The sequence below is a fragment of the Dermochelys coriacea genome, chromosome 22 (genome assembly GCF_009764565.3).
Source record: "Dermochelys coriacea isolate rDerCor1 chromosome 22, rDerCor1.pri.v4, whole genome shotgun sequence".
Lineage (NCBI taxonomy): Eukaryota > Metazoa > Chordata > Testudines > Dermochelyidae > Dermochelys > Dermochelys coriacea.
The window spans coordinates 1,104,972-1,127,326 of record NC_050089.1 but is presented as its reverse complement, the minus strand read 5'-3'; the positions used below and the strand labels follow the sequence as shown (position 1 = coordinate 1,127,326).

General features: G+C 50.3%; 1 protein-coding gene across 3 annotated transcripts in view; it reads left to right on the top strand.

Annotated features, from left to right (window-relative positions):
• The first annotated feature begins 2,862 nt into the window (after window positions 1-2,862).
• Window positions 2,863-22,355, top strand: part of PKNOX2 (PBX/knotted 1 homeobox 2) — a 715,219-nt gene continuing 695,726 nt past the window's right edge. Inside the window, exon 1 of one of the 3 annotated variants that reach the window (XM_043500983.1) lies at window positions 2,863-2,948. The gene's annotated coding sequence lies outside the window, so the exon portion shown is untranslated. The remainder of the gene's footprint in view (window positions 2,949-22,355) is intronic. The other 2 variants (XM_038380894.2, XM_043500981.1) reach the window with 2 other exon arrangements.

Below are 22,355 nucleotides of genomic sequence, written 5' to 3'. Positions count from 1 at the left end.
TTTATAACATGGCCAAAACACTGTATTCTTCCATCACATCAGTCTTGTGGATTGAAGATCCAAATGGTGGAACCATTTTAGCTAAAACCTTTTTCTACCTGAGGAACATTGCAGCTTGAATCGTTAAAATTTGGCAAAGTTAAAAGCAACTGAAAAAGGTTCTTACAATGGAAGGTGTTAGGCAACCTTAATTTATAGGCAACTTCTAGCTCTGCCTACAATCCTTCTGAACTATTGGAGAATATATAATTCTTGCATTTTTTTGCCATACCACATTTCATGTTGTTTGATACTGAATATACTGAAAACAAATGAGGAAAAAATAGTTATGTGAGCACAAGTGATCAAGACCTGCTTTTTGACAATTTCCCATACAAATAAATGCTTCAGTCATCTGTCAGCTATGACTCACCTTAATTGTGGCTTGATCTTTCATTTCTTATACCCAAAACTCACATTGATTTTAATGGGGGTTTTTCATATACAAAATGCTGGATCCAAAACAAAAAGGGATCATATTCCTAATGTTTAAAGCTGGAGTAGAAGAAAAGTGCACTGAAAGCTTGAGCATCAGAACAAAAGCTCTTTGCATAGCTGTGTAGGGTACAGGGGAGCCAGACAAAAATGCAAGAGTGTGGATTTGTGTGAGGAGAAGAGGTTGTGAGGGGAAAGGCCTAGAGAGCTTGCATTCAGGCTGTCTATACTGCAATTTTATAACCCCACAGCCAAAGCCTGAGTCAGCTGACGGGCCAGCCAGGGGTGTTTAACTGCAGTTTAGACATACCCTGTGTATACTGTACCTTTCTTTGGATGCTATTTTTAGAATTTTCTTCTTTGACTGGTGGTTTAGAAAAAAATAGTACCCAGAATTAATTTAGAACTATATTCCTCCAGTAGGCAAAGTAGTTCAGTTTTACAGTAATGGAAAGAGGACCCAATGCTTTACTTTTCATAGGATCTCAAATCTCTGGTTGTATATTGGCATATCATAGAAAATCCTGAAGGAACTATTTACATCTTGTAAGAAGAGTTGGGGGGAGGTGGAATCAAAATAACCTTTTGCAGGCTGTCCAAATTCAAGGTATACTAATAATCCTTCAATGCCACATAAAAATACAGAAAAAGCTACTTAAGCCCACTTTCCGCCTGGAATCTTGTGTAGTCACTTGCATCTGTACAAAACACCCAACCAAATCAGAATCTTCCACAGACCCTTGTTGGTGGCAGTGTTTTACATCTACTTTGCAGAAGAAGCATAAATGACTATCCCAAGTGTAAGGTACTCATGCCCTCTGTAGATACAGAGGTCAAATTCCACGTACATGCAATCCACACTAAGAAGTACATGCATGTGTAATCAAGAGGAGCATTTCTTCTTTGATATTTACCTAGGGTGACCAGACAGCAAGTGTGAAAAATCAGGACACGGGGTGGGGGGTAATAGAAGCCTATATAAGAAAAAGACCCAAAAATCGGGACTGTCCCTATAAAATTAGGACATCTGGTCACTCTATATTTACCAGGCCTGGGGAAATAGTGGGAAACAAATATTTGTTAAATAACTTAATTTTAACACTGCAAAATCCTTCAAATAAATAATGTGATAGATATTATTATTCTGTCAGCACTGCCTACTGGGGGGTGAGGGGGTTTTGTATATATTAAAAAGCATGCCCATTGCAACCTCTGCATCACTTTATGCTGGATTTGTATCAGTTTTGTTATTGTTTTAAAAAGAACTTTATCACAGAGAGAATTCTCTCTATTTAATAGACTTCACAATCAATCAGTAACACTTCTGAAATTAACACCTTTGACCTGTGAATAAAACTCTCTAGTTTATCTATTTTTGTTGCTTCTTGGAGGAGCAAATCCTGGAATAATTTTGTTTAAAGGAAGGGCCAAAGAGAGAATTTAGCATCTCCCTTCTGTAGTTTTTAATGGACTGAACTCTCTTTTATAATTCCAATATATTATTTTGCATGCAGCAGGAGTGTAAAAGAATGCACTTCCCATCAGTAAAGCGACTGGGGGGAGGGGGGGTGTCAAACCTCAAATCGAGGGTGGGGGAGGGCAAGCATTTACAACATCTACACATAGGTGCTGGAACTAGGGGTGCGGCTGCACAGCCTTGCTAAGAGTGGTTTCCATCAGGGGCCCTGGAACAATGTTTATAGTGGAGGTGCTGAGAGCCATTGAACCAAGCTGTAAACCCCGAATATGATGGAAACCAGCACCCCTAGTCCCAGCAGTTATGGTTTTCCCTTATGCCCAGGGGTTACAGTTTGGTTCAAGGGGTCTCCCTACCCCATTGTTCCAGCTAACCTTCATCTAGGGGTCGGGATGAGATTTTTAAAATTCCCTTTGAAAGGAGTTTCAGAGTAGCAGCCGTGTTAGTCTGTATTCGCAAAAAGAAAAGGAGGACTTGTGGCATCTGATGCATCCGATGAAGTGAGCTGTAGCACAGGAAAGCTTATGCTCAAATAAATGTACTAGTCTCTAAGGTGCCACAAGTCCTCCTGTTCTTCGAAAGGAGTTCATAGGAAAGCAAAGAAAAGGCCTCGTGGTTGAGCCCCTAGCAGTGCCCGGCCCTGCTGCTAACGTGTTTTCAAGCCCCAGCCCTGGGCGTCTCCCAGCCGGGCCGCTGTGTCGCACGTCTGGGGAGTGCGTGAGCGGAGAGCCCCGGGACAAGAGGCCCCGGCTGGCCCGCTCAGCCCAGGGTCTCTAGGCCGGGCGCGCTCGGGACGGGGCCGCTCGCCCGCGGCTCGGAGCGAGCGGCGGCCAGGCCGGCCCGCTAGAGGGAGCCAGGCGGGAGCCGGCGCGGGGCGGGGGCGGGGGCGGGGGCGGGGGCCGGGCCGGGCCGGGCGGGGCCGTGACGCGCGGCGGCGGGCGGTGAGTATAGGCTGCGCGGCCCGGCCGGTGTCAGTGTGATGAAGATTGGCGTGCAGGTAAGCTGTCATTCAGCGCGGCCAGCGCGCACCCAGGGGCGGGCAGAGCCGGGCAGGGACCCGGCTGCGGGCAGGGGATGCCTGCGAGGGAGCCGGCCGCGCCGCGGGGCTGGGGAGAGGCGCTGCAGGGCAGGCACGGGCGGGGGGCGCGGGGCGCGGGCAGACGCTGGGGGTGGGTAACCCGCAAATGGGGGTTGGGGGTGCTGAGCAGGGGCAGAAGCGGGTGCGGGGTAGTAGAAGAGGGGCAGGGTGGGGACGGGGGCTGGAGGGGCAGGGGGTGCGGGGGGTCGATGCGGCACGTGGGGGTGGAGGGGCAGGGGCTGCGGGGTCGGGGGCGGTGGAGGGGCAGGGGGCTGCGGGGTCGATGCGGCACCGGTGGGGGCTGGAGGGGCAGGGGCTGCGGGGTCGGTGAGCGGTGGAGGGCAGGGGGTGCGGGCTCGATGCGGGACCGGTGGGGGCTGGAGGGGCAGGGGGTGCAGGACCGGTGGGGGCTGGAGGGGCAGGGGGTGCAGGACCGGTGGGGGCTGGAGGGGCAGGGGCTGCGGGGTCGGTGAGCGGTGGAGGGCAGGGGGTGCGGGCTCGATGCGGGACCGGTGGGGGCTGGAGGGGCAGGGGGTGCAGGACCGGTGGGGGCTGGAGGGGCAGGGGCTGCGGGGTCGGTGAGCGGTGGAGGGCAGGGGGTGCGGGCTCGATGCGGGACCGGTGGGGGCTGGAGGGGCAGGGGGTGCGGGACCGGTGGGGGCTGGAGGGGCAGGGGGTGCAGGACCGGTGGGGGCTGGAGGGGCAGGGGGTGCGGGGTCGATGCGGCACCGGTGGGGGCTGGAGGGGCAGGGGCTGCGGGGTCGGTGAGCGGTGGAGGGCAGGGGGTGCGGGGTCGATGCGGGACCGGTGGGGGCTGGAGGGGCAGGGGCTGCGGGGTCGGTGAGCGGTGGAGGGCAGGGGGTGCGGGGTCGATGCGGGACCGGTGGGGGCTGGAGGGGCAGGGGGTGCAGGACCGGTGGGGGCTGGAGGGGCAGGGGCTGCGGGGTCGGTGAGCGGTGGAGGGCAGGGGGTGCGGGGTCGATGCGGGACCGGTGGGGGCTGGAGGGGCAGGGCTGGGGGGCGGGAGCGGGGGGGCAGGGGTGCGGGTCGATGCGGGCGGTGGGGTGGAGGGCAGGGGGGGGGGGGACCGGTGGGGGCTGGAGGGGCAGGGGCTGCGGGGTCGGGAGCGGTGGAGGGCAGGGGGTGCGGGTCGTGCGGGACCGGTGGGGGCTGGAGGGGCAGGGGTGCAGGGGGGGGGGGGGGGTGGGGGATGGGGGGGGGGGGGGGGGGGGACGGTGGGGGCTGGAGGGCAGGGGCTGCGGGGTCGGTGAGCGGTGGAGGGCAGGGGGTGCGGGTGAGGCGCGGGGCAGGAGCGGTCGCTGGCTGAGGGGCAGAGGGCAGGACCGGCTGTTTGTGCGCTTGACTCCCTCCCCCTGGCCGGATTTCGGTGCCGGCAGCTGGGCAGGCTGCGCCGTGAGGCCGGCTCCCTCCGTGGGCCAGGCTGGGGAGTAGCGGCGGGACAGTGCCCGGCGGAGCGGCGGCGAGGGGGGCCGGCTGGGGGTGCGGAGAGCCAGCTGCGGGAGGCGCAGCCCCGAACCCCGGCCTGGGCACCCGGGCAGCGAGGATGGGCTGCCCGGGGCCGCAGCTCTGGGCCCGGGGGTGCGGAGTTTGTGCGGGTTGCGGGAGCCGAGCTGTTGGCGGGGGTTGCGGGAGCGGGCTGAGGGGAGGGTTTCGGGGCGGCCCCGCGGCGCTGCGCTCCCAGTGCCACCCCACTGCGATGGGCTGCGGCCCCGGAGCTCCTGCGCCGGCGGCCCCAAGGGTTAGTGCGGTCCGGTCGGGGAGAACCCGGGGACCGGGCAGGAACTGGGCCGAGCCCGCTGTTCTCCCCGGGCTGCTCCGCTGTCCCGCCCTGGTCACACGCCACCCGGGCCTGGCACCGCTGCCCCCGGGAGCTCCGTTCACCCAGCGGAGGGAAGGGCGCACGGGGGGCGGCTCCTGGTCCAGCCGGCGAGGCTGCCCGGAGCTGGGCCGGGAGCCGAGGAGGAACCCAGCGGCCGAAGCCCGGGCAGGCGGAGCGCAGCGCCAAGCCCGGCGCCCCCAGGGGACTGGCTGGGCTCAGCGGCGCGGCGGGCAGGGAGATGCGGACTCGCCCGCACGGCGGCTGCTCCGGGCTCGCTGCAAGCCAAAGCCCGCGGGAGCCGGGCTGGTGGGCGCCGCAGCGCCGGGTGTAGGGGCTGGCCGGGGAGCCGGGGCGCTCCACTGCGATGGTCTCCCTTGGCGAGCCTCCGGCGAGCTGCCCCGGGCACCGCGGGGCCGATCCCGCCGGCGGGCGCTGTGCGGAGCCCCGGGCGTGGGGCTGGCGGTGCTTGGGGCTCCGTGGAGCGGGGCAGGCGGGGAGCAGCGCCTCTTGCCGGGCTGGGTGCCCGGGCCGTGCCCCTGCGGGCACAGCGGTCTCCGTGTGGGCGAGAGGAGGAAGCTCCGCCAGGCGCCGTCTCGCCGTCAGGCCCGTGTCGCTTGGGGGTCGCCGCTCTCGGCTGGAGCGGTGCTGAGCGGAGCCCGGGCTGGGCGCTACGCACCGGCGGGAGCGGCTGTAGCTGCCCGCTGTGCCCTCCCCGGTGCCGGCTCCGCCCGGCGCGCTCGGCTCGGCTCGGCTCGGCTCGGCGGGGAGGGACTCGGAGCCCTTGGCTCGGAGCTGGTTCGCGGCTCTCCCGTCGCCGTGGCTTTGTCCCGGCCGGCGTCTGGCTCGGCGCGGGCTGCGCGCCGCGAACCCGAAGGGTGAGTGACATCGCTGCTCCTGGGGCAGCGGCCCCGTTAGTGCGGGAAGGGCGAGAGTCCGAGGGGCCCGATCCCATTCTCCCGGGTGAGCCAGGGCACAGCTTGGCCGAGCGTCCGCTCCCACTCTCGGCTCCCGCAGAAAGGCGCCGGGCCGGGGCGGCTCTTCCTCGCCTTGCTCTTTGCACCGGAGCGCTCGGCTGCAAGGATTTGACCGTCCCCTGACCCCGCAGCGGCGGCTGCCCTGCCTGCGGCGCCCCCACCCCACCCGCGCTTCCTCGGCGAGCGCGAAGCCTGCCCGCGCCGCGGTGTTTGCTGTCGCTGACCCCCCGCGGGGCAGTTGAGCGGCAATGCGTGTCCGAGCACATCAGGTGTACGCCGGTGATGGGATCGGGAGAACCCCTGGCCCGGAGCGTGGCAGAGCCGACGGGCAGGAAGCTCTGGCGACATAACGCCCGCGGCCGTCGGGAGAGGTGCCGCCTCTGGCACTGAAAGTGCCCCGTTCCCGGCCCGTGCGCGCTGGAGCCGCGTGGTCGCTTTGACGGGGCTTAGGAGCAAAGGGGACACAGGGCAGTTCCGTGGGGGTGCGCGGCTGGGGAGCGCCCAGAGGGAGCAAGCAACGGGGAAGGGGGGAAACAAATGCCCCTGGAACCATGGCTTCGGTTTTACTCATCTCTGTGGTCAGTGACGCGCGAGAAGAATCCTCTTCAAACGGGGCTAAGGCGAGACTAGATGGGGCCAAGGGTCCGTCTACCCCACATACCTTTGCCTTTCCAAGACAGCGTTGTGCTTCTCCGAAGCTTTGTGTGCCCCGCTTTTCAGCCTGCCCTGGGGGTTTGAATGGCCCTGGCTGTCTCCCAAGGGAAAGAGGCCGAGCAGCGGTGCGGGAGCGGTTTCTTTTCCACGCGGGGATGCACGGGGCTGCTGAGACATGTATGTGAGCGATGCAGGCGCTGCAGGTTCAGAGCCAGAAGGGATGTGCCAGGGACAGGAAGGAAAGTGGGTGGGTTACATGTAAGGCAGAGCAGGTTCCAGGAAGAGAGGGAAGACAGGGAAAGGCATATGGAAAGTCCGCAAAATCAAACCCCACTGCCAGACTTGCCCTTTGCCTGGCTTGCCCAAGCGCTTTTCGCTGTCGGCCTGCAGATTGAACGGTGTGAGGGGCTGCAGTGCTTTGCTGAGGGCAAAGTTGTCAAAACATGTCACCTTGTGTAGGGGAAAGGGCGAGTGAGATTGGTGGGGGGAGGGACTACAGGACACCTCTTTGTTTGAGTGCTGGTGCCCTGACTGTTCCCATTGTTCAGGCGGGGCTGGGGCTAAGGACCTCAGCTCCAGACTCTCTGGATTCTGAGATTTGAAATGAACCTTTTCAAATCGATTGGACAATTCTGTGCACACAGGGCCCTTGCCAGGTAATTAGGAATGATGGCTGGTTTAGGTGCTAGTCCAGGATTCACAACTGTGTTGATCATGGGGCTTACTTGGTGTGTTACATACCAGCTGAATTGACCTAGAATATTATAATGAAGCAATATTCAAAATCATGCCCTTTCGCCTGCAAGCCTGTGTTAGCAAGCATGAATTGGAGGCATTTGTGGAAATCTCTGGAAGAACTGGATTTACTGCTCTGGGGCTGTCTCTGAAGTCTCACTTCAGACTTCACTCAATCTTGAGTTTTCACAAGTAGTGCAGAGGAGCCCCCTGCATTTTGCTTTCTTTATCCCCTTGTGTTCTATTTCATGCGGAAGACTGAGAGTCCTTTCTTACTGAGTGTGTCATTGCATTAGCTTATCTAGCTGAAGACACAGAAAACACTGGCTTCATGTAAAAAGAAAAGGAGGACTTGTGGCACCTAGAGACTAATAAATTTATTAGAACATAAGCTTTCGTGAGCTACAGCTCACTTCATCGGATGCATCATGTATTAGCACACCAGCCAGAGTCTGGTCCCCCTTCCACCAAGGCAAATCCAGAATAACTAGAGTTTTTAAAAAATATTGTAGATTATACCAGAGACAATCTAGAGTAGCTGAGATCCAGGTTTGGTGCAGAGTTTAAATTAAACAAAACCACAGTGGCACTAACACCAACCGTTGTAAAAGTTCAACTTCAGTGCAGTTTGCTTAAAGCTATGTCTCCTGGAGGCTTTTGTTTAGGTTGCAGCAGAGTTGGCCTTCCGTGGTTTCTAGTTACATGAAGCTTCTATGAAGGGCCTTTCAGCTAAGATCTATCTCACTAAAAACACATCCCTCCATGTAACAAGAAACCCTAAACCAAGCAGGATATTTTAAAACTGAAGCAATGAAGATTAGATTAAGTCTCCTCCAAACAGCTCTGTTCTGTTATTATTTTTGGCTGGAATGTGGGTGAAGGCAGCTGTCTCTGACAAGTCTTGTGAGAGTCAGAATAGATTTTAAATGTGGGGTGAAACAGCTTTGCTGTTGTAAATAATAAAATTGATTTTTGAAAGCACTACAATAACAAGTTCTGAAATGGTTGGTGTCGCTATAAAGCACATTTCAGTTGGACTTTTTGTGATTTTTTTTTCTATTAGAGGGGGTTGTGACCTCAGAACTGGCTTTTACATAGGAATCACAGAGACCTTTAAATTGTTTATCTATTTGCATATATTCACACATTCAGTTTAACTTGCTGACCTTATTGAACATGCTTTATTCTCTAGCCATTAGTTTGAATTGCCTCCTTACATTTATATGACCTGTAGGTTTTACTTTTTACTATTTTTACAGTTGACTTTAAAAGGGGATTCCCTGCATTAAATAACACTAATAAATGTGTGGGACTCATTGTGGGGTGACAGCAGGCACTGCACAGTTAAGGTTGCAGTTGGATTTCCATTATGAGTCAGAGTCGGACTCTTTTTCCCCCGTTCTCTTAAAAATCACAATGTCAAATTGGCCTCAGAATTAGTAGGCTGACACACAAAACAATTGCACACATTGAGGTGAATTGGACAAAGGGTTTCTGGATAATGACATGCTAAAGAGAGATTCACCTGGCTTTGAAAGATCTTATGGTGACTTTTCCTCTTCATAGCAGAAAATCAGGAAGAAGGAGCAGGAAATAACCCATTTCACTGAACTCCCCTGGCTGAGATCCAGCACTCAGGATGAAAATTTAGTTGTTTAAAGTCTCATTTTAAAAGATATTAATTGTGGAACTGGTAGCATCAGCATTGGCAGCTTTAGCACATGGTGTCAAAGAGCTTCAGGAGCCCCAGGCCAAGATATTCCAGTGATCAGCAATTCTGGACCCCTGACTTGGGTTGTCTTAAAGGTGCTGGATTTTCAGAAAGGGCCGAATTACCTGTCCTCTGAAAATTGAGCTCTTTAAAGCAGAAGGGGTAGAAACCTTAGCTATCTGGCGTCCCTGAGCTGGAATCCTCTTTATGTGAGTTTTTGGCAGCAGGAGGGTGTCATGGGGCAAGAACATCCCGTCCCCCTTTGGGGTGGGGAAAAGGGTGTGTGGCTGAGTCCACCTGACCACCCTTAGCCTCAGGGCTGTGTGGCCTAGTGGCCAGAATCAATACAGTTGCCCTCCCTTACAGGGCTGTGTGGCTCAACTGCCAGAGTCTGTATGGCTGCCCTCTCTCATAGGGTGATGCAGCCTGATGGTCAGTGAGGGGATGGGCCACCACCCGGTGGGGGGGAGAGTGACACAGGCCTTCGCTACTCCACCAGGTCCCAGCCCAGGGCCCTGTCAGCAGTGAGTGTACTCACTTCTGGGTCAGCAGAGATCCGACCAAAACACACTGACTTCGTTCCCAGTCCTCCAGCTGGATCCATGTCTAGTTCCCCAGGCTACTTCCTACTGTGTCTTCTAGTGGCGTGGTTTCTGGGTCTCCGGCCTGTGAAGCTCCCACCGGTGCCAATGTCCCCTGGGTGTCCACCAGTAGCCGAGTGTCCGTCCGGACCCTGGAGGGTTTGGCCTCCATGATCTCAGGCTCCAGCAACTCCCAGATAGGCAACTGCAACATGCATCCTCCCACCTCAATGATCAGTCCAGACTGAGCTGGGCTACTCCCTTTTACTGCTGCCCCAGTTGGAGCATGCCCGGCAGGCGCGACGGGGCATGGCTTTCTCTGCCCCGAGTGTGGCCAAGGGTGTCAGAGCCTTCCCAAAAGTGCCCCCCCCAAGACCCCATCCCCGGCCAAGCCAGAAGCCAGAGTGGGGCCGGGGAGCCTGCTTCCTCCTCGCCCAGGGTGAGGGTGGGGCCAAAAGCAGCCGCCTGCCCGTGTCCCCACCCCCTGGGCCCCTGGCCAGGGCAGGTGGAGGGTCCATGTCACAGCTTCCCACAGCTGTCTGTGCAGCTCTTACCATGGCTGGGCAGTGGTCCCGAGCCTCTGAGCCCCTCCCTGGCTGGAGCCAGGTTGAGGAGAGCTGCACAGGCAGTTGCAGGAGCCGGTTCGGACCATCCACCTGCCCTGGGCGGGGCCGGGAGCCTGGGGGGCAGGGACATGGGTGGGGGCTGCTCTCAGTCCTCTCCCCGCACTGCAGGCCGGTGGAGGGTCTGCATGACTCCCAAAACTGCTCGAGCTCCCCTGCTGGGCTCCATGCTGGCCTGGCTTGGGGGTGCGGCCTCAGGACAAAGAGGAGGGGAAGGGGGTGGGGTCTGCCCCAGTGAAAAGTGGGAAGGCTGTGGCCCCCTGTCAAGGCTGAATCCCCACTCTGGCACTTTGAGTGCAGAGGTGGAGGCTGGCAAGGATTTTAAAAATTAATACTGACCACTCCAGGCTTGTATTACACCTCCAAGGTTACAACTTTTCTCTGACCTTGGCTTGGTAAATGCTGCCACCACCCACATGCAAAAAAACCCCTTGAACCCAGGAAGACCTTTCACCCCCCTCGGGGGAAGAGCTGAGAAAGAAAACAGAGGAAATTAGCTGTTGCCGCCAGCTAATTAAACAACATATGCACAAACCTCTTAGGACACCAAAAATCCAATCCTGTTCTTAAAAAAGGTTAATTTTATTAAACACAAAAAGGAAGAAAATACATCTGGAACTTAGGCTTTTGTTAGATTTTAAAAGAGCAATTCCAAAATCAAGCACCCAAAATAGCTTTTTTGGGGGTTCAGCTTAAAGGTTACAAACAAACAAAAGTATCTGGGGTTAGCACAGAGGAGATCCACAAGCCAAAATAAAGAAATAAACCTGATTCTATCTAAACATTCCCTGTCCCAATGATTCCTTCTAGGTATGGAAGATAATTTTTCATACCTGGTTCAAACCTTACACAGCATTGCTGCTGTGTGTCCCTGCAGCCCAGAGAGAATAACAGACAAAGGGAAAGTTTCTTTCTCAATTTAAAAAGTTCTGTCTTCCCACTGGCTCTTTTGGTCAGGTGCCCACTTCCTTTTCATTACCTGGGGGACTTTTAACCCTTTATAGGTAAAGCAAGCAGAGAACAGCTCCCAAGAGGGATTTTGTAGCTACCTGGCTGGTTGGGTGTCCATAAAAGGGAGCTACCCCTCCTTCATTTATCACACCCCCCCTGGTCTCTCCGGTTCCAGTGCCACCGGATGTGGCACCCCTCTCCCCACAGAGCACATGAGCAGCCTGCAGAGATTGCCCTGGAGTGACGTTTGGCCCCAGTGGGTGAAATGTGTTGAACACTCAAGAGAATTCCTATTGGCATCACTGAGCTGAAAAGTGGGGACTGGGAGCTCCTTAGAACTCTCATCATTTTCCACTCTGGTAGCGAAGCAGAAGTTTCTAACTTGCTGTAATACTGATTAAAGTCAAATGCTCTTTTCTAAATGGCAAATTTTAGACCCTGTTGTTCCTTTTTATTAATGCTGATCCAGGTTAGAGGTTTTCCTTTTTAGTCCCTTGTTGGGCTGCTCTACTGGCCTGTCACTTAGCAATGCGGTGACCAGCAAAAGTCGTGAGAAATGACAGTTGTCATTAACTGACCCCCACATTATAGATTCCTGAACCTCAGTGTCACTTACCTGGTTAAGGGCCTGGCAGCAACTCCCACAGCACATTCAGCTCTGCTGGTGCAGTATGTCCAGGTTTTTGGTGGGAGAGTGACAAAACAGAGATGGGGCTTGATCAAAAGTGGGTGGGACCATAAAATATAACACTCTGATGCATGATACCATCAGGAAAAATAGAATAAAAAACTCTTTGAGCATAAATTAATGCTAACATTGGCTGGAGCAGCATCTGCACGTGGGCAGGCAGGAGGAAGCAGTCTGGCTAAATCACTTCACATTTACCAGCTACTGTAGAAGTCTGTCTACAACATGATCTCAGGAGCATCCTGCAGGTTTGTGACTTTTTCCAGAGTGTTGCATATTCCTACAGCAACGAACAGGGCTCAGTGCTGCTTGTGATCCTGTAGCCAGTCTGCATAGGGATCTACAGAAAGGTTTTTCCTTGCCCTGCAATGTGATGTCCTCTCTCTGCTGGGCAGATTATTGGAAATTTGTTGGTCAGTGGTCTGCCTGAGCTCACAGGACCCATTTTCCCTCCCCCCAGCTCTGTCAGAGTGAGCTAAGGCATTGGGAGTGGAAGCAGAGTGCTGATCTCACCAATGCTCCTCATTCAGTCACATATTAAGACAACTGACCTGTGAGAGGAATTAGGAAATCACAGCAGAGGATGGGGGAATCTCTGGGGAGAAAGACCCACAGGTACGCTTACTCCTCCAGAAGGAGAGAATGAGTGGCTAGGAGCCAATACATCACTGCTGTCCTCCATGAACTTATCTAGCTCTTTTTTGAACCTTATTATAGTCTTGGCCTTCACAATGAAGGTGAGGAGTTCCACGGTTTGACTGTGCGTTGTATGGGGAAAAAAACCTTCCTTTTGTTTATTTTAAACCTGCTGCCTATTAATTTCATTTGGCGACCCCTAGTTTTGGATTCTTATGACTCTTACCTTGGGTCATGCCATACACTAGCAGGGACATGACCGCTTATGTGAGTGAACATAGTCAGATAGTAAGTTTGAGATGCTTCTCACTCTGACATCCCTGATTCGTGCCACCAACTCCTACCACTCTTACTGCATAATGGTGCGATATAGAAGTCTCTAAAATTCCATATTTGGAAGCAATTAAATTCCTGATTGCTTGGAAGCAAAAATGCTAATTATTGAATTTAAAAACATTGATGTGGCACTACACTGCTTAAGTGTCTCTCTGTGCAAGATCTGCCAACCCTAGGTATACAACACCGCTGCCCCCATTACATACACCACAATAGGCCACCATCTCAGTGCGCAGTATTGGCCAATAGTGGTGATAGTGGACATTTTTGTAAAGAATTTCAGGGATAATCCATAATGGGATGGTCTATAAGGTTATCTAGACACAGCAAGCTCTGAGCACAAACATAAATATGCTTCAGGTAACGCATTTCCTTATTAAGTAACAATCACTGTAAGGAAATCTCACAGATAAGAAAATCATTTTTGGAGCCCAGTGTGTGTTCTGAGAGCAGAGAAAAGTACCCTGAATTAACAAAAGCCACTTAAATTTAGTCCCAAATGTAGCGCTGGCTTTTGGCTGAACAATGGCCATGTAATCCTGGAGTGCGGCTCTACTGGGTGAGATTATTGGCCTTTATGAAAGGCTATCATCTGGAAGGATTTAACAGCCCTCAGGGCAAGCAGAGGCATGACATGGCCCTTTATTATCAAGCACATTCCACAGATCTGCAATGCTAAGCAGAGTTAAGTCTGCAGTTGTACTTGGATAGGAAACTGAGGGACAGCTAGTAATTCAGTATATAAGAACGGCCATACTGGGTCAGACCAAAGGTCCATCTAGCCCAGTCTCGACTGTAGCCAATACCAGGTGCCCCAGAGGGAATGAACAGAATAGATAATCATGAAGTGATCCATCCCGTCACCCATTCCCAGTTTCTGTCAAACAGAGGCTAGGGACACCATCCCTGCCCATCCTGGGTAATAGCCATTGATGGACATATCCTCTGAACTTATCTAGTTCTATTTTGATCCCTGTTATAGTCTTGACCTTCACAACATCCTTTGGCAAGGAGTTCCACAGGTTGACTGTGCATTGTGTGGAAAAAACCCTTCCTTTTGTTTGTTTTAAACCTGCTACCTATTAATTTCATTTGGTGACCTCTAGTTCTTGTGAGTATTAGAATGAGTAAATAACACTTCCTTATTTACTTTCTCTACACCAGTCATGATTTTATAGACCTCTATCATATCCCCTTATTCATCTCTTTTCCAAGCTGAAAAGTCCCAATCTTATTAATCGCTCCTCATATGGAAGCCATTCCATATCCCTAATCATTTTTGTTGCCCTTTTCTGAACCTTTTTCAATTTCAATATATCTTTTTTGATATGGGACGACCACATCGGCATGCAGTATTCAAGATGTGGGCGTACCAGGGATTTATATAGAGGCAATATGATATTTTCTGTCTTATTATCTATCCCTTTCTTAATGATTCCCTACATTGTTTGCTTTTTTGACTGCCTCTGCACATTGAGTGGATGTTTTCGGAGAACTGACCACAATGACTCCAAGATCTCTTTCTTAAGTGGTAACAGCTAATTTAGACCCCATCATTTTATATATAGTTGGGATTATGTTTTCCAGTGTGCATTACTTTGCATTTATTAACATTGAATTTCATCTGGTGTCAGTCTTCCGTCTGAGTCCATAATGAGTCACTGCCCTGCACAGTGTTGGGCCCGGTGTGAGTGCCATCTTCCCAAAGGGACTTAAAAACAAGGCCCTGGCTGCTGTGGCCATTGATGCCCTTCCGGTGCTTTTCACACTGGTAGGGATATTAACTCCACATTCCAGCTGGAGTTAATCAACTACATTCCCTCTGCGGTTTCAAGGGACTCTCCACTTCACCCGCTAAAAGAATGGGTATAATCCTGACCTAGGCTTGCTGCCCCCTTCCACCTTAGACATGGCTGCATTCCAGGGGTGGGTGAGTTTTCCTATCTCCAGCTGAGAGCAGAATTAGGCCTGGGGTGTGTTTATGTAGGTGTTGCTCACTTGTCACTTCTGGAGAGGAAGGCAGCATCCTATGCCAGCAGCACTGTAACCATTTTTCAGGAGGGGACGTGAAGAATAACTTCTTCCATTCCAGCTGCTGAGGGAAGTAGGAAGGCAGAACGTGATAGTGGAATGGAGCCAGAATATGGAGTTCAGACTCCTGTTTTTGTGGGATATGCCATGAGAGACTTAATGGCCACAAGGGGTCAGGGCCTTGAGTTTGAATCTTGTCTAGCATGACAGTGGCACCAAATGACAGTGGGGTTGCATGGGTAACGGAAGGCAGAAGTTGACCATGGTCTGTCATGTAGCTTGGGATCTCCTAGGATGAAGGGTGCTGTATACAGGTAAAGACATTCTAGTAATTGTTAGATGAATGTTTTACCACCTGACCTTTCCGAGCAGGTTACACTGAGCAAAATGATAGTTTTCTTTTTAGAAACCTTTTGCCAATAAATTGGGTAACTTTGTGCATAACCCCGAGTGCTTTAGATTTTGTTTGGTTTCGAAACACAGCCTGGCTTGAGGTTTCTATTTTTTCTGGCAAACTCTGTAGTGATTCCTTTTAACTATATCATCAGACTCTGAGTGCTTCTCTTCCTGGGACACTATACAGTTTATCTTTTGGCTTCAAAGACAAATCTTGCTCAATCCCTAAACTCTTCCTAGAAGATGCCAATTGGCCTCATGTGCTCACGTCTAATGGTTCTGTTTGGTTCAGTTTGCGTTAGGAGAAGTTCACTCACCATTAATAGCTCTGAGTGAGTTACAAGCCCAAAACACCCAAGTGTATTGGCACCTCCCCATTCCTGTGCTTTCCTTGCCTTGCCAGTGAACTTTCTGATTGCTCAGTGGTTTCTAGGTGCAATGATGGGGTGACTGGCGGCAGGAGAGCTGTATCTTTAAATAGGAGTTCATAAGTCTCTGAAATGGAGCCATTTCTTTTTGTCTGATGGAGCAGAGGAGTTCTCTTTTTCTCTTGGAATGTCAAGAAACATTAAGTGAAATAGTGGTGATATCTCATTAGCTACCCATTCCATGGGAAATACAAGCTGTTGTGTGTGACTCTCTTAGGGCTTGTCTACAGTATCCGCTGGATTGATGGGCAGCGATCGATCCAGTAGGGGTATTGACCGCTGAGTGCTCTCCCATCAACTCCGGTACTCCATCAGGGCAAGAGGCGCAGCGGAGTTGATGGGAGAGCATCAGCCGTCGACGTACCACAGTGAAGACACCGTGGTAAGTAGATCTAAGTACGTCGACTTCAGCTACATTATTCACATAGCTGAAGTTGCGTAAGATCCCCTGCAGTGTAGACCAGGCCTTGGACTTACCCGTGGCTCATAATTGGGGATTACAACTTGATTTCTCTATTTCAATGCACTCTGCTCCATGGCAAAACTCAAGCTGAAGGCACCTGCAGGAAAACAGGGCAATTTGATTGAGTTAGTTGTTAACTTTGTTCTTATTTCTGTCCTAAACCCTTGGTGGCAAATGTGCACTGCAATATAAGTTGTCAGGTGCTAAACCTCTGCTCCAACTTGGAGGCATCTGGTTCTCCTGTTCCCAGTGTTCCATGTGCTCTCTCACCAATTTCTAATGTCGTTACAGTTTTACTGAACAATAGAGTAGGCTGGATACAATTTTGAAGGACCTGATTCCGCCACCCTTCCTCACCCTTCCTCTGTTATAGACCCATTTTAATCGAGCGGAGTGCTTGGGGCTGAAGGTACAGTGCTGCTCCATGTGAGTAAGGATGGCAGGAATGGACTCTAAAGAGTTGTTACACATGGTGATTTTTGTCCTAAAAAGATAGCAGCAGCATTTTAGATTTTAGAGGGCAGGGGCCTAGCGGCCTTTTATTTGAACTTTGAGTAGTGGAGCACTAACAGCTATCCAGAGGGGACTGTCTTCAGGGCTGGCTCTGCACCTGGGAAGTCAGTGGAAATATTGCCATGGACCCTTGTGGGAGAAGGAGCAGTCCCATAACGTACAGAGAAAAGGAGTACTTGTGGAACCTTAGAGACTAACAAATTTATTAGAGCATAAGCTTTCGTGAGCTACAGCTCACTTCATCGGATGCATTTGGTGGAAACCTGTCAAAACGTACAGACTGAGTCTCTGGTGATTTTTTCCCTGCGTGATCGCACTTACCATTGGTCATTTCTGGATGTTTGCTGCCCCTAATAGTTAATGTATTATTTTCATGTAGTCAGAGTTCACGATGTATGTGGTAAATTTCAGAATGGTGTGAACTACTGCCTATACAATTGGGACTGCTTTTTATCTGAACAAAGTTTGGGTTTTATTTTTACATTGATGTGCAATACTGATAATGGTCTAATTCTACATTGCCCCAGCTGGTCATAAAACCAGAGTGTGACACTTACCCCTGCAGTGCTGCAATATCTAGAAAAATATACAACAACAACAATGTGCTTAGAAAGGGAAGGTCGGCAGCACCGAAAGGCCATGACCACATTGCACGGCTTTATTCCAGGCATCTAAAAGCACCGTCGGGTGATTACTGTTTTGGTGCAGTGAGGTTAATTGCAGACGGCCACGTGGCTGCTGCCAGTCCATGGGCAGACAATGTCCCTTTCTGACCCCAAGTGTGATCTTCAGGGTTCAGTGTGCAGGGCTATGTTGCTGAAGTGGGCTATCTGACCAACAGTGCTAGCTGGCAGTGACCAATGATGATGTCACTCCTCTCGAGGCCAATTCTCTAATCTGTCCCTATGACTGATAAAATCAAATGATCTTATGCCCAACGATCGCCTCTGGCAATGCACATGAAATGCCTCCAGCCTCCTGATGTCTTGTTTAAACAGCTTACATGTTTCAGATTCGTAAGAGGATGGGAAGTGCACAGGTTAGATAAATCCATAATTTTATGTGTAATTTCACCACCTTTTGACTCCAAACTCTGTCCTGAGCCTTCATGGCTGAGGCTGCTAAACCAATTCTGCGTTGTGCAGGAGGTCAGACTAGACGATTATAATGGGCCCTTCTGACCTTAAAGTCTATGATTCTAATTCTCCTTAGGGTGCCTGGCGGGCTGTGCCCATGTGAGGGCAATTTCCTGCCTAGACAGGTGAATTGATAATACAGTATTTAACAACTTTGGAGTTGCTTTCTTTTTTCATAGAAGGAGCAAAAGATTAGGTGAACAGAAATACTGTGAAAGGTTGCTCTTGGGAGTGAGAACATCCTGGAGCAGAAAGAAATGAGCTGGGACTCTAATTTTTTCCTGAGTCTTTTTTTGTCTTTTATACAGTGCCACAACTCCAATAGCTCCTTCCACTTACAGTAAATAAATAAAATATAAAATGAGTGCATAGTTACCATGATGACAGCACTTCCTGGTCAGAGTTGATGGGGAGGCGACAAAAGTTCTATAAGCCAGTTAGGAGCCTAGAACTAGCGTATTGGGATCCTAAATCTACCCACAAAGACTCTGCTGAAATTAAAATAAATAAAATTCAATGATTAATTGAAAAAGAAAAATTGAAAAATAAATAAAACCCATGTTTTTCTTTCTGCTGAGTTGCCTTCCCCATTTTTCCTGACCCCCCAGTCACTGGCACCTGGTCTGAGAGCCTCACAATGAGTAATAGACAAGGGGCAGAAAATGGCTCAACTCCTTCAACAGAACAACCATATTTCAGCTGCCCCTGAAGCCCTAACTCATCTGCCCAAATCCAGGGGAGATTAAAGTTCATCTCACAAATAAAACTCAAGAGAACATAATTTTTTATCAAGAGCACAGGAATGGTGATAAATGGTCTGAGACCATCCTCTGTGGTGTTTTGATGTTGCCAGTAACTAGAACTTGGCAAACGGTCTGGTTCACCCAACTGCATCTGAAATTAGGCTTTGAGGATGGTCCAGTCCTAATAGGGCTTTGGGACTGGGATCCTGACAAACTACAAGAAAAGGGGCTCTCGTAGCATCTGGTCGCAGGATGACTGTTCAGACTGAACTATACTGTCTGCTGATTTTGCTTCAGGATATGAAAGGCTGTGATTGCAACTGCATGTGGATTGTACACAGTATAGGATGCTGACTCCTCGCTGATCCTCATTCTTTCTATTTGTGTAGTGACTAAAGAGATGATCCCGGCTGACACTTTTGACAGCCACAGCCTGCTATCATAGAGCAGCAGGGTCTGTTTAATCTGTGGCTCTCTGCTTTGGATGAACACCCCTAGGAAGTTAATAGTGATGCTGCAGGTTTGCCACCATTTATTTTTCAGACAAAATGAAACCAGCAAAAATTGCTTGTAAATTGAGGTAACAATGGCCCTCATGTGAGCTTTCTAAATAGTGAGACTGAACAGCATTCTCCAGATTAATCCCCATGGGGGAGTCTTTGTGTTGAGGTTCTGCAGACCAAAGCTTATTAGATCTGTGATAAATCATATTCCTAAATGGCCTCTGAATATGTTCCAAAGTATGCTGGCCCTTGGCTCTCTGCCCTGCTGGTGGCTTATGCTTTACGGCCCACTGGTGACACTAGCAGGGCAGGAGCTGGAGTGTCAAAGCACATGCTACACTTGTGAATGCTTGAAAATAGAAGAGAGGAATGACTTCTGCTGGAGCCGTAGGCCGAGTGGGACAAAATAACTGATTGGGCCAGATCATGTCCATCTGCAGAACTCCCACAAAGTCTAAAAGCACTTGGAAGGCCCTCTGGACATGCGTGCAGAGTTCCTTTGGGGGTGACTGGGGTACCATGATCTTCCTTGGCTGATGTCTCAAGATCAACAGAGATTGAACAGACCTTGGAGATCTGCAGAAGCCTGGAGTATTGCATGGGGTTGGCTCCTCTGCACTGTTTCTTGAACCCCCTGCCATTGGCATGCTGCTGCCAGTGGCTTCCCTGCCCAAACCTGGGTGGTCCCATATGGATTGCAGAAGGATTTACATTAGCAAAAGTGCATCTGCAGGACTGGGCAAGGGACAGTGGTGCAGGAGGGGGGTGAAGAGGCTACTGCTTAGGCTTGCCTCCTCTCCATCCGACAGTTTTTGAGCTACTGTAATGGGTTTTCTAATTCTCTCATCTGTCAGAGGGTGAAGTCAGGGGTGATCTGGCCCATTATCTGAAAACATCTTGTATGGGGTTGGGATCTGAGCTATAAGGGACTCCTTTCTAAGCAACCAGCGCAGAGACATTTCTGGCCTTCATACCACCCTCCAGTAGGGTTATGTGAGCACACGTCAGGAGCATCTTTAATTGTTTGGAGCTAGGCTCTCTAGGTTCAAGCTAATTTCACATGTGTGATTGAATAATTCAATTCTCAAGTAATTTTGCCACTACTCTCCACCAAACCGAGGGTCGTAATGATCATTAGACTGATCCTGGAGAGCTTTTACGGAGCTGTAGAAGAGATTAAATATGTGATTAGTACACAGGGAGTAGATTTCCCCCTAATGAGAATTGGAATTGGAATCCCGTTAAGAACAAATGCCCTCTAATTAGAAAAAAATTATTTCATGGCATCATTAGTCAGACTGTTAAGATTCCAACTCAAAATAACAGTAAGAAGGAGAGGAAGTAACTGTGGTCCCTGAGAATAACTGACAGGTTTTCCCCCGAAGAAGAGCTCTGTGTAGAGCAAAAGCTTGTCTTTCACCAACAGAAGTTGGTCCAATAAAAGATATTGCCTCACCCACCTCCTCTCGTTAATATCCTGGGACCAGTACGGCTACAACAGCACTGCAAACAGCCTTTTTCCCTGTTCAGAGGAGGGATTAATGTGTCAGATGTCGTTTGAAGCCACTTTTTGTCACTAAGAGCTGCACTGTGGTTTTTCTTTGTGGTAATTGCATGGAACGGACAGATTTTCACACCAACATTTGGAGATGGGGCAGCACCAGAAAAGCAGGTAGTTTGATGAGGTCTCCGTTGAGCTGTTTCTCAAGGCAATCCCCAGCAGAAAACAGCCTTTCTAATACCGGTAGGAAACAGCTGCCTTTGGTCATAGCATGCACGTGTCTGCTTCCGAACAGCCCTGTCAGAACCTCACCTTTAATGCAGCACAACAACCTGGTAGAAAAAGGCACATGCCGACCTCCTTACAGTACTATAAATCTGGAGAAACTCCACTGACTTCAGTGAAGTTACTCTGGATTTAAGTCACGTAAATGGTATCAGAATGTTGTCTTGGCTCCCTCGCTGTTTGTGTTTTGGAACTCATCATGCTCCCATGTCCCCCAGACAGAGCTGACACTGTACAGACTAAAGTTGGTGAATTAAATTAAACATTTGTCAGCTAGCTTGTTAGGATCTAACATTTGTGAATGTTTGAATTAGCACTTGTTAAATATTTGCAAGCATGGAGATGTACAGCCCTTGGAAAGAACTGTGCAATAATTTTTTAAAAAAAGGCTTGCCAGGGTGATAGTGCCAAAACTTTGCCTTTTGGTCAGATTTCAGAGTAGCAGCCGTGTTAGTCTGTATTAACAAAAAGAAAAGAAGTACTTGTGGCATCTTAGAGACAAACAAATTTATTTGAGCTTTCGTGAGCTACAGCATCTGATGAAGTGAGCTGTAGCTCACGAAAGCTTATGCTCAAATAAATTTGTTAGTCTGTAAGGTGCCACAAGTACTCCTTTTCTTTTTGGTCAGAGTTGCTCTTCCATAATGCCCTTTCTTATTGACAAGATACTTAAGCTCTATTCTAAGAACCTGATTTGAGGGAGTCTAATGTTTGGTATGCAGAACTAATGATGATGGACTGGGGTCCTTTCTTAACATTAGGAATAATGAGATGAAATTAAGAAGGGAAAAGTCATGCTGAACACAGTATTGTCAACCCCAAGTGTTCAAAAATCATGAGTCAGGCCCCCCAAAATCATGAGATTGACTTAAACATCAGGAGATTTAAAAAACAAATAAAGCTTGGGTTTTTATTTTATTTACTTTCTGATGTCTGAACCATTAGGGGTCACATTTTCAAGCTTTTGTTTCTGCACACTCACAAGGGCAAGAAACATATTCTTTTCTTCAATTAAAGCTAAGCTTCTCATGTAGTCACCTGGCTCTGGGATCTGGGGCTCTAAGAAAAACACCACCAAGAGCGCTGGCAACACTTTGAATGTGAAGAAGCACTTTCTGACAGTGAGGTGGATCAGGCTGTGGCTTCATCTCCTAGAGGAAATGGCAAAAGTCTTCTTGCTTGGGATCTGTAGAACTACAGTGGAGGATGCATTAGAGACAGGTCCATGACCCTGTTGGATGGGATGGATGCACAAGTGTCTTTCACGTCAAACTCCTGTAACTCTAGTTCCTTGTAGTCTGAGTATCCTGTTGCCCAGTGCTCTAGTCTAGACAATGTTGTTCTCACCCCACTCTGATGACTGGCCATCATTCATGCTGCTGCTTCTCACAAATCAAAACTTTGAAAGTCTGCAGGTGGCAGAAATTCTGGCAAATGCAGGAAGAGTCACCATCAGAATTCTCTCTCTCTCCACCCCATGCAGTCTCCAAGCAACTGTTGTGACTTTAAAAATATATATATATTTTTGCTGTTGTCTGATGCAGAGTGTCTCTCCTCACGTAACTATAGGCATATGCGTTGGTGTCACCTCCACTTCT